Genomic DNA, 13,179 nt, shown 5'->3' with positions numbered 1-13,179 from the left:
TGAGTTTTAAGCCTGGTGCCGATAAAAAGAAAGAAATTAGCCTTAGATCGGGCAAGCCGTTTGACGGGGGAAAATGAGACCCCCTAGGCCATCTAGGTGGTCGCTGGATGCTGTGCAGACATCAGCAGCTGTTCATTTCATGCCCTCACGTCTCCTCGTTAGTATAGTGGTCAGTATCCCCGCCTGTCACGCGGGAGACCGGCCCCGACGGGGAGGTTAAACCTTTTCTGGATTTTTTTTAGTTCTTGACAAATATTCTTGAAGATTAGGCTGAGTCAAGTAGGGAATGGGTGCCAAGAACTGACTCTTTAAGAAAAAAGCACCGGCAACGCTAGTCATCGTACAATATTTGTGCACAATTGCTTACATTAGGCGGCCGGTCCACTTTATTGAGTCCCCCTCAGCACCATTTAGTGCTCCTGTTGTCTGCGAAGTCCAAATTGTAACCCTGAATCAGTTCCTCTTCTGACCCTTTGTATCATGTTACATGACGAGTACTGATCACCTGTTAGCTTTATCCCTAATTATAACTCTCACTCTTTCCCTGCATCTAACCCTAGCTCTAATCCCATCATTAACCTCGGTCCGGGCACACGCGTGAACCCTTACTCTCATCTCAGCCTCTCCTGGTGATACATCACACCTGGGATCGTTTGCTCCCTGTGGGCTGTGGGAAATTTGCTACCAGCACGCCCTGGAAGTGGGGCTCATTCCGCTGCAACGGGAGGTCTTCCCAGGACGCGTCACAGCTCAACGCAAGAGCTCCTGGGTTTCGAAGGCTCTTGCAGCAAGTCTTCACAAAGCAGCAGGGAGCGCCGTTCCAGATGGGAAACTTGAGACTGGATGTCCAGAAAAGCAAGACGTCAGAAGCGAAACCTTTTTCCTGCAGGGTGTGGCATACCATCCGCTTGCTCATTGCGACAGAGGTGGCACTAATGAAGGAAGAGGTCAACGTTACGTTCTTCTTTAAAATGCAAGGCCAGGAAAAGTGGCAGCGGTGGGATTTGAACCCACGCCTCCGAAGAGACTGGAGCCTTAATCCAGCGCCTTAGACCGCTCGGCCACGCTACCTCCCTGCTAGTCGCCGAAAGCGGAACTTGACCCGTTGCCCGGCCCGCTTTAGTGCTTTGCCTTTTCTCCTTGGAAAGTCTGGAGACAGGCAGTGGAAGGGCAGGCAAACTGTCAGGTGCGCAGAGGAGGGGAGACCATGAGGCAAGGTGGGAGATGGGGGCAAGAAGTGAGAAAAAAACTAATCGCAAGCTAGGGCAGGATTCGGAAAGTGAAGCCGAAAAGGGGCTTAGCATGCAGCCCAGGGGTTTCTTTGACTGTCCTAAGCCCACAGGGACTTTGCCGTCCTCAGCTCATGAGACTTGAGATGGGTAGCTTGATTTGCTGAGGAAATGCGGGATGACAGATTCAACTCTGGAGTCAAACATAGCCCGGAACTATCGCCTTAAACTGAGTTTTAAGCCTGGTGCCGATAAAAAGAAAGAAATTAGCCTTAGATCGGGCAAGCCGTTTGACGGGGGAAAATGAGACCCCCTAGGCCATCTAGGTGGTCGCTGGATGCTGTGCAGACATCAGCAGCTGTTCATTTCATGCCCTCACGTCTCCTCGTTAGTATAGTGGTCAGTATCCCCGCCTGTCACGCGGGAGACCGGGGTTCAATTCCCCGACGGGGAGGTTAAACCTTTTCTGGATTTTTTTTAGTTCTTGACAAATATTCTTGAAGATTAGGCTGAGTCAAGTAGGGAATGGGTGCCAAGAACTGACTCTTTAAGAAAAAAGCACCGGCAACGCTAGTCATCGTACAATATTTGTGCACAATTGCTTACATTAGGCGGCCGGTCCACTTTATTGAGTCCCCCTCAGCACCATTTAGTGCTCCTGTTGTCTGCGAAGTCCAAATTGTAACCCTGAATCAGTTCCTCTTCTGACCCTTTGTATCATGTTACATGACGAGTAATGATCACCTGTTAGCTTTATCCCTAATTATAACTCTCACTCTTTCCCTGCATCTAACCCTAGCTCTAATCCCATCATTAACCTCGGTCCGGGCACACGCGTGAACCCTTACTCTCATCTCAGCCTCTCCTGGTGATACATCACACCTGGGATCGTTTGCTCCCTGTGGGCTGTGGGAAATTTGCTACCAGCACGCCCTGGAAGTGGGGCTCATTCCGCTGCAACGGGAGGTCTTCCCAGGACGCGTCACAGCTCAACGCAAGAGCTCCTGGGTTTCGAAGGCTCTTGCAGCAAGCCTTCACAAAGCAGCAGGGAGCGCCGTTCCAGATGGGAAACTTGAGACTGGATGTCCAGAAAAGCAAGACGTCAGAAGCGAAACCTTTTTCCTGCAGGGTGTGGCATACCATCCGCTTGCTCATTGCGACAGAGGTGGCACTAATGAAGGAAGAGGTCAACGTTACGTTCTTCTTTAAAATGCAAGGCCAGGAAAAGTGGCAGCGGTGGGATTTGAACCCACGCCTCCGAAGAGACTGGAGCCTTAATCCAGCGCCTTAGACCGCTCGGCCACGCTACCTCCCTGCTAGTCGCCGAAAGCGGAACTTGACCCGTTGCCCGGCCCGCTTTAGTGCTTTGCCTTTTCTCCTTGGAAAGTCTGGAGACAGGCAGTGGAAGGGCAGGCAAACTGTCAGGTGCGCAGAGGAGGGGAGACCATGAGGCAAGGTGGGAGATGGGGGCAAGAAGTGAGAAAAAAACTAATCGCAAGCTAGGGCAGGATTCGGAAAGTGAAGCCGAAAAGGGGCTTAGCATGCAGCCCAGGGGTTTCTTTGACTGTCCTAAGCCCACAGGGACTTTGCCGTCCTCAGCTCATGAGACTTGAGATGGGTAGCTTGATTTGCTGAGGAAATGCGGGATGACAGATTCAACTCTGGAGTCAAACATAGCCCGGAACTATCGCCTTAAACTGAGTTTTAAGCCTGGTGCCGATAAAAAGAAAGAAATTAGCCTTAGATCGGGCAAGCCGTTTGACGGGGGAAAATGAGACCCCCTAGGCCATCTAGGTGGTCGCTGGATGCTGTGCAGACATCAGCAGCTGTTCATTTCATGCCCCACGTCTCCTCGTTAGTATAGTGGTCAGTATCCCCGCCTGTCACGCGGGAGACCGGGGTTCAATTCCCCGACGGGGAGGTTAAACTTTTTCTGGATTTTTTTAGTTCTTGACAAATATTCTTGAAGATTAGGCTGAGTCAAGTAGGGAATGGGTGCCAAGAACTGACTCTTTAAGAAAAAAGCACCGGCAACGCTAGTCATCGTACAATATTTGTGCACAATTGCTTACATTAGGCGGCCGGTCCACTTTATTGAGTCCCCCTCAGCACCATTTAGTGCTCCTGTTGTCTGCGAAGTCCAAATTGTAACCCTGAATCAGTTCCTCTTCTGACCCTTTGTATCATGTTACATGACGAGTAATGATCACCTGTTAGCTTTATCCCTAATTATAACTCTCACTCTTTCCCTGCATCTAACCCTAGCTCTAATCCCATCATTAACCTCGGTCCGGGCACACGCGTGAACCCTTACTCTCATCTCAGCCTCTCCTGGTGATACATCACACCTGGGATCGTTTGCTCCCTGTGGGCTGTGGGAAATTTGCTACCAGCACGCCCTGGAAGTGGGGCTCATTCCGCTGCAACGGGAGGTCTTCCCAGGACGCGTCACAGCTCAACGCAAGAGCTCCTGGGTTTCGAAGGCTCTTGCAGCAAGCCTTCACAAAGCAGCAGGGAGCGCCGTTCCAGATGGGAAACTTGAGACTGGATGTCCAGAAAAGCAAGACGTCAGAAGCGAAACCTTTTTCCTGCAGGGTGTGGCATACCATCCGCTTGCTCATTGCGACAGAGGTGGCACTAATGAAGGAAGAGGTCAACGTTACGTTCTTCTTTAAAATGCAAGGCCAGGAAAAGTGGCAGCGGTGGGATTTGAACCCACGCCTCCGAAGAGACTGGAGCCTTAATCCAGCGCCTTAGACCGCTCGGCCACGCTACCTCCCTGCTAGTCGCTGAAAGCGGAACTTGACCCGTTGCCCGGCCCGCTTTAGTGCTTTGCCTTTTCTCCTTGGAAAGTCTGGAGACAGGCAGTGGAAGGGCAGGCAAACTGTCAGGTGCGCAGAGGAGGGGAGACCATGAGGCAAGGTGGGAGATGGGGGCAAGAAGTGAGAAAAAAACTAATCGCAAGCTAGGGCAGGATTCGGAAAGTGAAGCCGAAAAGGGGCTTAGCATGCAGCCCAGGGGTTTCTTTGACTGTCCTAAGCCCACAGGGACTTTGCCGTCCTCAGCTCATGAGACTTGAGATGGGTAGCTTGATTTGCTGAGGAAATGCGGGATGACAGATTCAACTCTGGAGTCAAACATAGCCCGGAACTATCGCCTTAAACTGAGTTTTAAGCCTGGTGCCGATAAAAAGAAAGAAATTAGCCTTAGATCGGGCAAGCCGTTTGACGGGGGAAAATGAGACCCCCTAGGCCATCTAGGTGGTCGCTGGATGCTGTGCAGACATCAGCAGCTGTTCATTTCATGCCCTCACGTCTCCTCGTTAGTATAGTGGTCAGTATCCCCGCCTGTCACGCGGGAGACCGGGGTTCCCCGACGGGGAGGTTAAACCTTTTCTGGATTTTTTTTAGTTCTTGACAAATATTCTTGAAGATTAGGCTGAGTCAAGTAGGGAATGGGTGCCAAGAACTGACTCTTTAAGAAAAAAGCACCGGCAACGCTAGTCATCGTACAATATTTGTGCACAATTGCTTACATTAGGCGGCCGGTCCACTTTATTGAGTCCCCCTCAGCACCATTTAGTGCTCCTGTTGTCTGCGAAGTCCAAATTGTAACCCTGAATCAGTTCCTCTTCTGACCCTTTGTATCATGTTACATGACGAGTAATGATCACCTGTTAGCTTTATCCCTAATTATAACTCTCACTCTTTCCCTGCATCTAACCCTAGCTCTAATCCCATCATTAACCTCGGTCCGGGCACACGCGTGAACCCTTACTCTCATCTCAGCCTCTCCTGGTGATACATCACACCTGGGATCGTTTGCTCCCTGTGGGCTGTGGGAAATTTGCTACCAGCACGCCCTGGAAGTGGGGCTCATTCCGCTGCAACGGGAGGTCTTCCCAGGACGCGTCACAGCTCAACGCAAGAGCTCCTGGGTTTCGAAGGCTCTTGCAGCAAGTCTTCACAAAGCAGCAGGGAGCGCCGTTCCAGATGGGAAACTTGAGACTGGATGTCCAGAAAAGCAAGACGTCAGAAGCGAAACCTTTTTCCTGCAGGGTGTGGCATACCATCCGCTTGCTCATTGCGACAGAGGTGGCACTAATGAAGGAAGAGGTCAACGTTACGTTCTTCTTTAAAATGCAAGGCCAGGAAAAGTGGCAGCGGTGGGATTTGAACCCACGCCTCCGAAGAGACTGGAGCCTTAATCCAGCGCCTTAGACCGCTCGGCCACGCTACCTCCCTGCTAGTCGCCGAAAGCGGAACTTGACCCGTTGCCCGGCCCGCTTTAGTGCTTTGCCTTTTCTCCTTGGAAAGTCTGGAGACAGGCAGTGGAAGGGCAGGCAAACTGTCAGGTGCGCAGAGGAGGGGAGACCATGAGGCAAGGTGGGAGATGGGGGCAAGAAGTGAGGAAAAAACTAATCGCAAGCTAGGGCAGGATTCGGAAAGTGAAGCCGAAAAGGGGCTTAGCATGCAGCCCAGGGGTTTCTTTGACTGTCCTAAGCCCACAGGGACTTTGCCGTCCTCAGCTCATGAGACTTGAGATGGGTAGCTTGATTTGCTGAGGAAATGCGGGATGACAGATTCAACTCTGGAGTCAAACATAGCCCGGAACTATCGCCTTAAACTGAGTTTTAAGCCTGGTGCCGATAAAAAGAAAGAAATTAGCCTTAGATCGGGCAAGCCGTTTGACGGGGGAAAATGAGACCCCCTAGGCCATCTAGGTGGTCGCTGGATGCTGTGCAGACATCAGCAGCTGTTCATTTCATGCCCTCACGTCTCCTCGTTAGTATAGTGGTCAGTATCCGGGTTCAATTCCCCGACGGGGAGGTTAAACCTTTTCTGGATTTTTTTTAGTTCTTGACAAATATTCTTGAAGATTAGGCTGAGTCAAGTAGGGAATGGGTGCCAAGAACTGACTCTTTAAGAAAAAAGCACCGGCAACGCTAGTCATCGTACAATATTTGTGCACAATTGCTTACATTAGGCGGCCGGTCCACTTTATTGAGTCCCCCTCAGCACCATTTAGTGCTCCTGTTGTCTGCGAAGTCCAAATTGTAACCCTGAATCAGTTCCTCTTCTGACCCTTTGTATCATGTTACATGACGAGTATTGATCACCTGTTAGCTTTATCCCTAATTATAACTCTCACTCTTTCCCTGCATCTAACCCTAGCTCTAATCCCATCATTAACCTCGGTCCGGGCACACGCGTGAACCCTTACTCTCATCTCAGCCTCTCCTGGTGATACATCACACCTGGGATCGTTTGCTCCCTGTGGGCTGTGGGAAATTTGCTACCAGCACGCCCTGGAAGTGGGGCTCATTCCGCTGCAACGGGAGGTCTTCCCAGGACGCGTCACAGCTCAACGCAAGAGCTCCTGGGTTTCGAAGGCTCTTGCAGCAAGCCTTCACAAAGCAGCAGGGAGCGCCGTTCCAGATGGGAAACTTGAGACTGGATGTCCAGAAAAGCAAGACGTCAGAAGCGAAACCTTTTTCCTGCAGGGTGTGGCATACCATCCGCTTGCTCATTGCGACAGAGGTGGCACTAATGAAGGAAGAGGTCAACGTTACGTTCTTCTTTAAAATGCAAGGCCAGGAAAAGTGGCAGCGGTGGGATTTGAACCCACGCCTCCGAAGAGACTGGAGCCTTAATCCAGCACCTTAGACCGCTCGGCCACGCTACCTCCCTGCTAGTCGCCGAAAGCGGAACTTGACCCGTTGCCCGGCCCGCTTTAGTGCTTTGCCTTTTCTCCTTGGAAAGTCTGGAGACAGGCAGTGGAAGGGCAGGCAAACTGTCAGGTGCGCAGAGGAGGGGAGACCATGAGGCAAGGTGGGAGATGGGGGCAAGAAGTGAGAAAAAAACTAATCGCAAGCTAGGGCAGGATTCGGAAAGTGAAGCCGAAAAGGGGCTTAGCATGCAGCCCAGGGGTTTCTTTGACTGTCCTAAGCCCACAGGGACTTTGCCGTCCTCAGCTCATGAGACTTGAGATGGGTAGCTTGATTTGCTGAGGAAATGCGGGATGACAGATTCAACTCTGGAGTCAAACATAGCCCGGAACTATCGCCTTAAACTGAGTTTTAAGCCTGGTGCCGATAAAAAGAAAGAAATTAGCCTTAGATCGGGCAAGCCGTTTGACGGGGGAAAATGAGACCCCCTAGGCCATCTAGGTGGTCGCTGGATGCTGTGCAGACATCAGCAGCTGTTCATTTCATGCCCTCACGTCTCCTCGTTAGTATAGTGGTCAGTATCCCCGCCTGTCACGCGGGAGACCGGGGTTCAATTCCCCGACGGGGAGGTTAAACCTTTTCTGGATTTTTTTTAGTTCTTGACAAATATTCTTGAAGATTAGGCTGAGTCAAGTAGGGAATGGGTGCCAAGAACTGACTCTTTAAGAAAAAAGCACCGGCAACGCTAGTCATCGTACAATATTTGTGCACAATTGCTTACATTAGGCGGCCGGTCCACTTTATTGAGTCCCCCTCAGCACCATTTAGTGCTCCTGTTGTCTGCGAAGTCCAAATTGTAACCCTGAATCAGTTCCTCTTCTGACCCTTTGTATCATGTTACATGACGAGTAATGATCACCTGTTAGCTTTATCCCTAATTATAACTCTCACTCTTTCCCTGCATCTAACCCTAGCTCTAATCCCATCATTAACCTCGGTCCGGGCACACGCGTGAACCCCTACTCTCATCTCAGCCTCTCCTGGTGATACATCACACCTGGGATCGTTTGCTCCCTGTGGGCTGTGGGAAATTTGCTACCAGCACGCCCTGGAAGTGGGGCTCATTCCGCTGCAACGGGAGGTCTTCCCAGGACGCGTCACAGCTCAACGCAAGAGCTCCTGGGTTTCGAAGGCTCTTGCAGCAAGCCTTCACAAAGCAGCAGGGAGCGCCGTTCCAGATGGGAAACTTGAGACTGGATGTCCAGAAAAGCAAGACGTCAGAAGCGAAACCTTTTTCCTGCAGGGTGTGGCATACCATCCGCTTGCTCATTGCGACAGAGGTGGCACTAATGAAGGAAGAGGTCAACGTTACGTTCTTCTTTAAAATGCAAGGCCAGGAAAAGTGGCAGCGGTGGGATTTGAACCCACGCCTCCGAAGAGACTGGAGCCTTAATCCAGCGCCTTAGACCGCTCGGCCACGCTACCTCCCTGCTAGTCGCCGAAAGCGGAACTTGACCCGTTGCCCGGCCCGCTTTAGTGCTTTGCCTTTTCTCCTTGGAAAGTCTGGAGACAGGCAGTGGAAGGGCAGGCAAACTGTCAGGTGCGCAGAGGAGGGGAGACCATGAGGCAAGGTGGGAGATGGGGGCAAGAAGTGAGAAAAAAACTAATCGCAAGCTAGGGCAGGATTCGGAAAGTGAAGCCGAAAAGGGGCTTAGCATGCAGCCCAGGGGTTTCTTTGACTGTCCTAAGCCCACAGGGACTTTGCCGTCCTCAGCTCATGAGACTTGATATGGGTAGCTTGATTTGCTGAGGAAATGCGGGATGACAGATTCAACTCTGGAGTCAAACATAGCCCGGAACTATCGCCTTAAACTGAGTTTTAAGCCTGGTGCCGATAAAAAGAAAGAAATTAGCCTTAGATCGGGCAAGCCGTTTGACGGGGGAAAATGAGACCCCCTAGGCCAGCTAGGTGGTCGCTGGATGCTGTGCAGACATCAGCAGCTGTTCATTTCATGCCCTCACGTCTCCTCGTTAGTATAGTGGTCAGTATCCCCGCCTGTCACGCGGGAGACCGGGGTTCAATTCCCCGACGGGGAGGTTAAACCTTTTCTGGATTTTTTTTAGTTCTTGACAAATATTCTTGAAGATTAGGCTGAGTCAAGTAGGGAATGGGTGCCAAGAACTGACTCTTTAAGAAAAAAGCACCGGCAACGCTAGTCATCGTACAATATTTGTGCACAATTGCTTACATTAGGCGGCCGGTCCACTTTATTGAGTCCCCCTCAGCACCATTTAGTGCTCCTGTTGTCTGCGAAGTCCAAATTGTAACCCTGAATCAGTTCCTCTTCTGACCCTTTGTATCATGTTACATGACGAGTAATGATCACCTGTTAGCTTTATCCCTAATTATAACTCTCACTCTTTCCCTGCATCTAACCCTAGCTCTAATCCCATCATTAACCTCGGTCCGGGCACACGCGTGAACCCTTACTCTCATCTCAGCCTCTCCTGGTGATACATCACACCTGGGATCGTTTGCTCCCTGTGGGCTGTGGGAAATTTGCTACCAGCACGCCCTGGAAGTGGGGCTCATTCCGCTGCAACGGGAGGTCTTCCCAGGACGCGTCACAGCTCAACGCAAGAGCTCCTGGGTTTCGAAGGCTCTTGCAGCAAGCCTTCACAAAGCAGCAGGGAGCGCCGTTCCAGATGGGAAACTTGAGACTGGATGTCCAGAAAAGCAAGACGTCAGAAGCGAAACCTTTTTCCTGCAGGGTGTGGCATACCATCCGCTTGCTCATTGCGACAGAGCTGGCACTAATGAAGGAAGAGGTCAACGTTACGTTCTTCTTTAAAATGCAAGGCCAGGAAAAGTGGCAGCGGTGGGATTTGAACCCACGCCTCCGAAGAGACTGGAGCCTTAATCCAGCACCTTAGACCGCTCGGCCACGCTACCTCCCTGCTAGTCGCCGAAAGCGGAACTTGACCCGTTGCCCGGCCCGCTTTAGTGCTTTGCCTTTTCTCCTTGGAAAGTCTGGAGACAGGCAGTGGAAGGGCAGGCAAACTGTCAGGTGCGCAGAGGAGGGGAGACCATGAGGCAAGGTGGGAGTTGGGGGCAAGAAGTGAGAAAAAAACTAATCGCAAGCTAGGGCAGGATTCGGAAAGTGAAGCCGAAAAGGGGCTTAGCATGCAGCCCAGGGGTTTCTTTGACTGTCCTAAGCCCACAGGGACTTTGCCGTCCTCAGCTCATGAGACTTGAGATGGGTAGCTTGATTTGCTGAGGAAATGCGGGATGACAGATTCAACTCTGGAGTCAAACATAGCCCGGAACTATCGCCTTAAACTGAGTTTTAAGCCTGGTGCCGATAAAAAGAAAGAAATTAGCCTTAGATCGGGCAAGCCGTTTGACGGGGGAAAATGAGACCCCCTAGGCCATCTAGGTGGTCGCTGGATGCTGTGCAGACATCAGCAGCTGTTCATTTCATGCCCTCACGTCTCCTCGTTAGTATAGTGGTCAGTATCCCCGCCTGTCACGCGGGAGACCGGGGAGGTTAAACCTTTTCTGGATTTTTTTTAGTTCTTGACAAATATTCTTGAAGATTAGGCTGAGTCAAGTAGGGAATGGGTGCCAAGAACTGACTCTTTAAGAAAAAAGCACCGGCAACGCTAGTCATCGTACAATATTTGTGCACAATTGCTTACATTAGGCGGCCGGTCCACTTTATTGAGTCCCCCTCAGCACCATTTAGTGCTCCTGTTGTCTGCGAAGTCCAAATTGTAACCCTGAATCAGTTCCTCTTCTGACCCTTTGTATCATGTTACATGACGAGTAATGATCACCTGTTAGCTTTATCCCTAATTATAACTCTCACTCTTTCCCTGCATCTAACCCTAGCTCTAATCCCATCATTAACCTCGGTCCGGGCACACGCGTGAACCCTTACTCTCATCTCAGCCTCTCCTGGTGATACATCACACCTGGGATCGTTTGCTCCCTGTGGGCTGTGGGAAATTTGCTACCAGCACGCCCTGGAAGTGGGGCTCATTCCGCTGCAACGGGAGGTCTTCCCAGGACGCGTCACAGCTCAACGCAAGAGCTCCTGGGTTTCGAAGGCTCTTGCAGCAAGCCTTCACAAAGCAGCAGGGAGCGCCGTTCCAGATGGGAAACTTGAGACTGGATGTCCAGAAAAGCAAGACGTCAGAAGCGAAACCTTTTTCCTGCAGGGTGTGGCATACCATCCGCTTGCTCATTGCGACAGAGGTGGCACTAATGAAGGAAGAGGTCAACGTTACGTTCTTCTTTAAAATGCAAGGCCAGGAAAAGTGGCAGCGGTGGGATTTGAACCCACGCCTCCGAAGAGACTGGAGCCTTAATCCAGCGCCTTAGACCGCTCGGCCACGCTACCTCCCTGCTAGTCGCCGAAAGCGGAACTTGACCCGTTGCCCGGCCCGCTTTAGTGCTTTGCCTTTTCTCCTTGGAAAGTCTGGAGACAGGCAGTGGAAGGGCAGGCAAACTGTCAGGTGCGCAGAGGAGGGGAGACCATGAGGCAAGGTGGGAGATGGGGGCAAGAAGTGAGAAAAAAACTAATCGCAAGCTAGGGCAGGATTCGGAAAGTGAAGCCGAAAAGGGGCTTAGCATGCAGCCCAGGGGTTTCTTTGACTGTCCTAAGCCCACAGGGACTTTGCCGTCCTCAGCTCATGAGACTTGAGATGGGTAGCTTGATTTGCTGAGGAAATGCGGGATGACAGATTCAACTCTGGAGTCAAACATAGCCCGGAACTATCGCCTTAAACTGAGTTTTAAGCCTGGTGCCGATAAAAAGAAAGAAATTAGCCTTAGATCTGGCAAGCCGTTTGACGGGGGAAAATGAGACCCCCTAGGCCATCTAGGTGGTCGCTGGATGCTGTGCAGACATCAGCAGCTGTTCATTTCATGCCCTCACGTCTCCTCGTTAGTATAGTGGTCAGTATCCCCGCCTGTCACGCGGGAGACCGGGGTTCAATTCCCCGACGGGGAGGTTAAACCTTTTCTGGATTTTTTTTAGTTCTTGACAAATATTCTTGAAGATTAGGCTGAGTCAAGTAGGGAATGGGTGCCAAGAACTGACTCTTTAAGAAAAAAGCACCGGCAACGCTAGTCATCGTACAATATTTGTGCACAATTGCTTACATTAGGCGGCCGGTCCACTTTATTGAGTCCCCCTCAGCACCATTTAGTGCTCCTGTTGTCTGCGAAGTCCAAATTGTAACCCTGAATCAGTTCCTCTTCTGACCCTTTGTATCATGTTACATGACGAGTAATGATCACCTGTTAGCTTTATCCCTAATTATAACTCTCACTCTTTCCCTGCATCTAACCCTAGCTCTAATCCCATCATTAACCTCGGTCCGGGCACACGCGTGAACCCTTACTCTCATCTCAGCCTCTCCTGGTGATACATCACACCTGGGATCGTTTGCTCCCTGTGGGCTGTGGGAAATTTGCTACCAGCACGCCCTGGAAGTGGGGCTCATTCCGCTGCAACGGGAGGTCTTCCCAGGACGCGTCACAGCTCAACGCAAGAGCTCCTGGGTTTCGAAGGCTCTTGCAGCAAGCCTTCACAAAGCAGCAGGGAGCGCCGTTCCAGATGGGAAACTTGAGACTGGATGTCCAGAAAAGCAAGACGTCAGAAGCGAAACCTTTTTCCTGCAGGGTGTGGCATACCATCCGCTTGCTCATTGCGACAGAGCTGGCACTAATGAAGGAAGAGGTCAACGTTACGTTCTTCTTTAAAATGCAAGGCCAGGAAAAGTGGCAGCGGTGGGATTTGAACCCACGCCTCCGAAGAGACTGGAGCCTTAATCCAGCACCTTAGACCGCTCGGCCACGCTACCTCCCTGCTAGTCGCCGAAAGCGGAACTTGACCCGTTGCCCGGCCCGCCTTAGTGCTTTGCCTTTTCTCCTTGGAAAGTCTGGAGACAGGCAGTGGAAGGGCAGGCAAACTGTCAGGTGCGCAGAGGAGGGGAGACCATGAGGCAAGGTGGGAGTTGGGGGCAAGAAGTGAGAAAAAAACTAATCGCAAGCTAGGGCAGGATTCGGAAAGTGAAGCCGAAAAGGGGCTTAGCATGCAGCCCAGGGGTTTCTTTGACTGTCCTAAGCCCACAGGGACTTTGCCGTCCTCAGCTCATGAGACTTGAGATGGGTAGCTTGATTTGCTGAGGAAATGCGGGATGACAGATTCAACTCTGGAGTCAAACATAGCCCGGAACTATCGCCTTAAACTGAGTTTTAAGCCTGGTGCCGAT

The 13,179-nt window shown here is 51.3% G+C and overlaps 5 non-coding genes across 5 annotated transcripts; all 5 read left to right on the top strand.

The window, feature by feature from the left end:
* The first annotated feature begins 1,611 nt into the window (after positions 1–1,611).
* On the top strand, positions 1,612–1,683 carry TRNAD-GUC (transfer RNA aspartic acid (anticodon GUC)). The gene has a single exon. It is a non-coding gene; the product is annotated as a tRNA-Asp (tRNA).
* A 1,395-nt stretch (positions 1,684–3,078) lies between these two features.
* Positions 3,079–3,150, top strand: TRNAD-GUC (transfer RNA aspartic acid (anticodon GUC)). Its single transcript has one exon. It is a non-coding gene; the product is annotated as a tRNA-Asp (tRNA).
* Positions 3,151–7,454: 4,304 nt separating this feature from the next.
* TRNAD-GUC (transfer RNA aspartic acid (anticodon GUC)) lies at positions 7,455–7,526 on the top strand. The gene has a single exon. It is a non-coding gene; the product is annotated as a tRNA-Asp (tRNA).
* Positions 7,527–8,922: 1,396 nt separating this feature from the next.
* Positions 8,923–8,994, top strand: TRNAD-GUC (transfer RNA aspartic acid (anticodon GUC)). The gene has a single exon. It is a non-coding gene; the product is annotated as a tRNA-Asp (tRNA).
* Positions 8,995–11,840: 2,846 nt separating this feature from the next.
* TRNAD-GUC (transfer RNA aspartic acid (anticodon GUC)) lies at positions 11,841–11,912 on the top strand. Its single transcript has one exon. It is a non-coding gene; the product is annotated as a tRNA-Asp (tRNA).
* Positions 11,913–13,179: the final 1,267 nt, after the last annotated feature.

Source organism: Ambystoma mexicanum, unplaced genomic scaffold (assembly GCF_040938575.1).
Source record: "Ambystoma mexicanum isolate Mex_15411 unplaced genomic scaffold, UKY_AmexF1_1 Mex_scaf20, whole genome shotgun sequence".
Lineage (NCBI taxonomy): Eukaryota > Metazoa > Chordata > Amphibia > Caudata > Ambystomatidae > Ambystoma > Ambystoma mexicanum.
The sequence above is the reverse complement of the archived record's forward strand: the minus strand, read 5'-3'. Positions and strand labels throughout refer to the sequence as shown.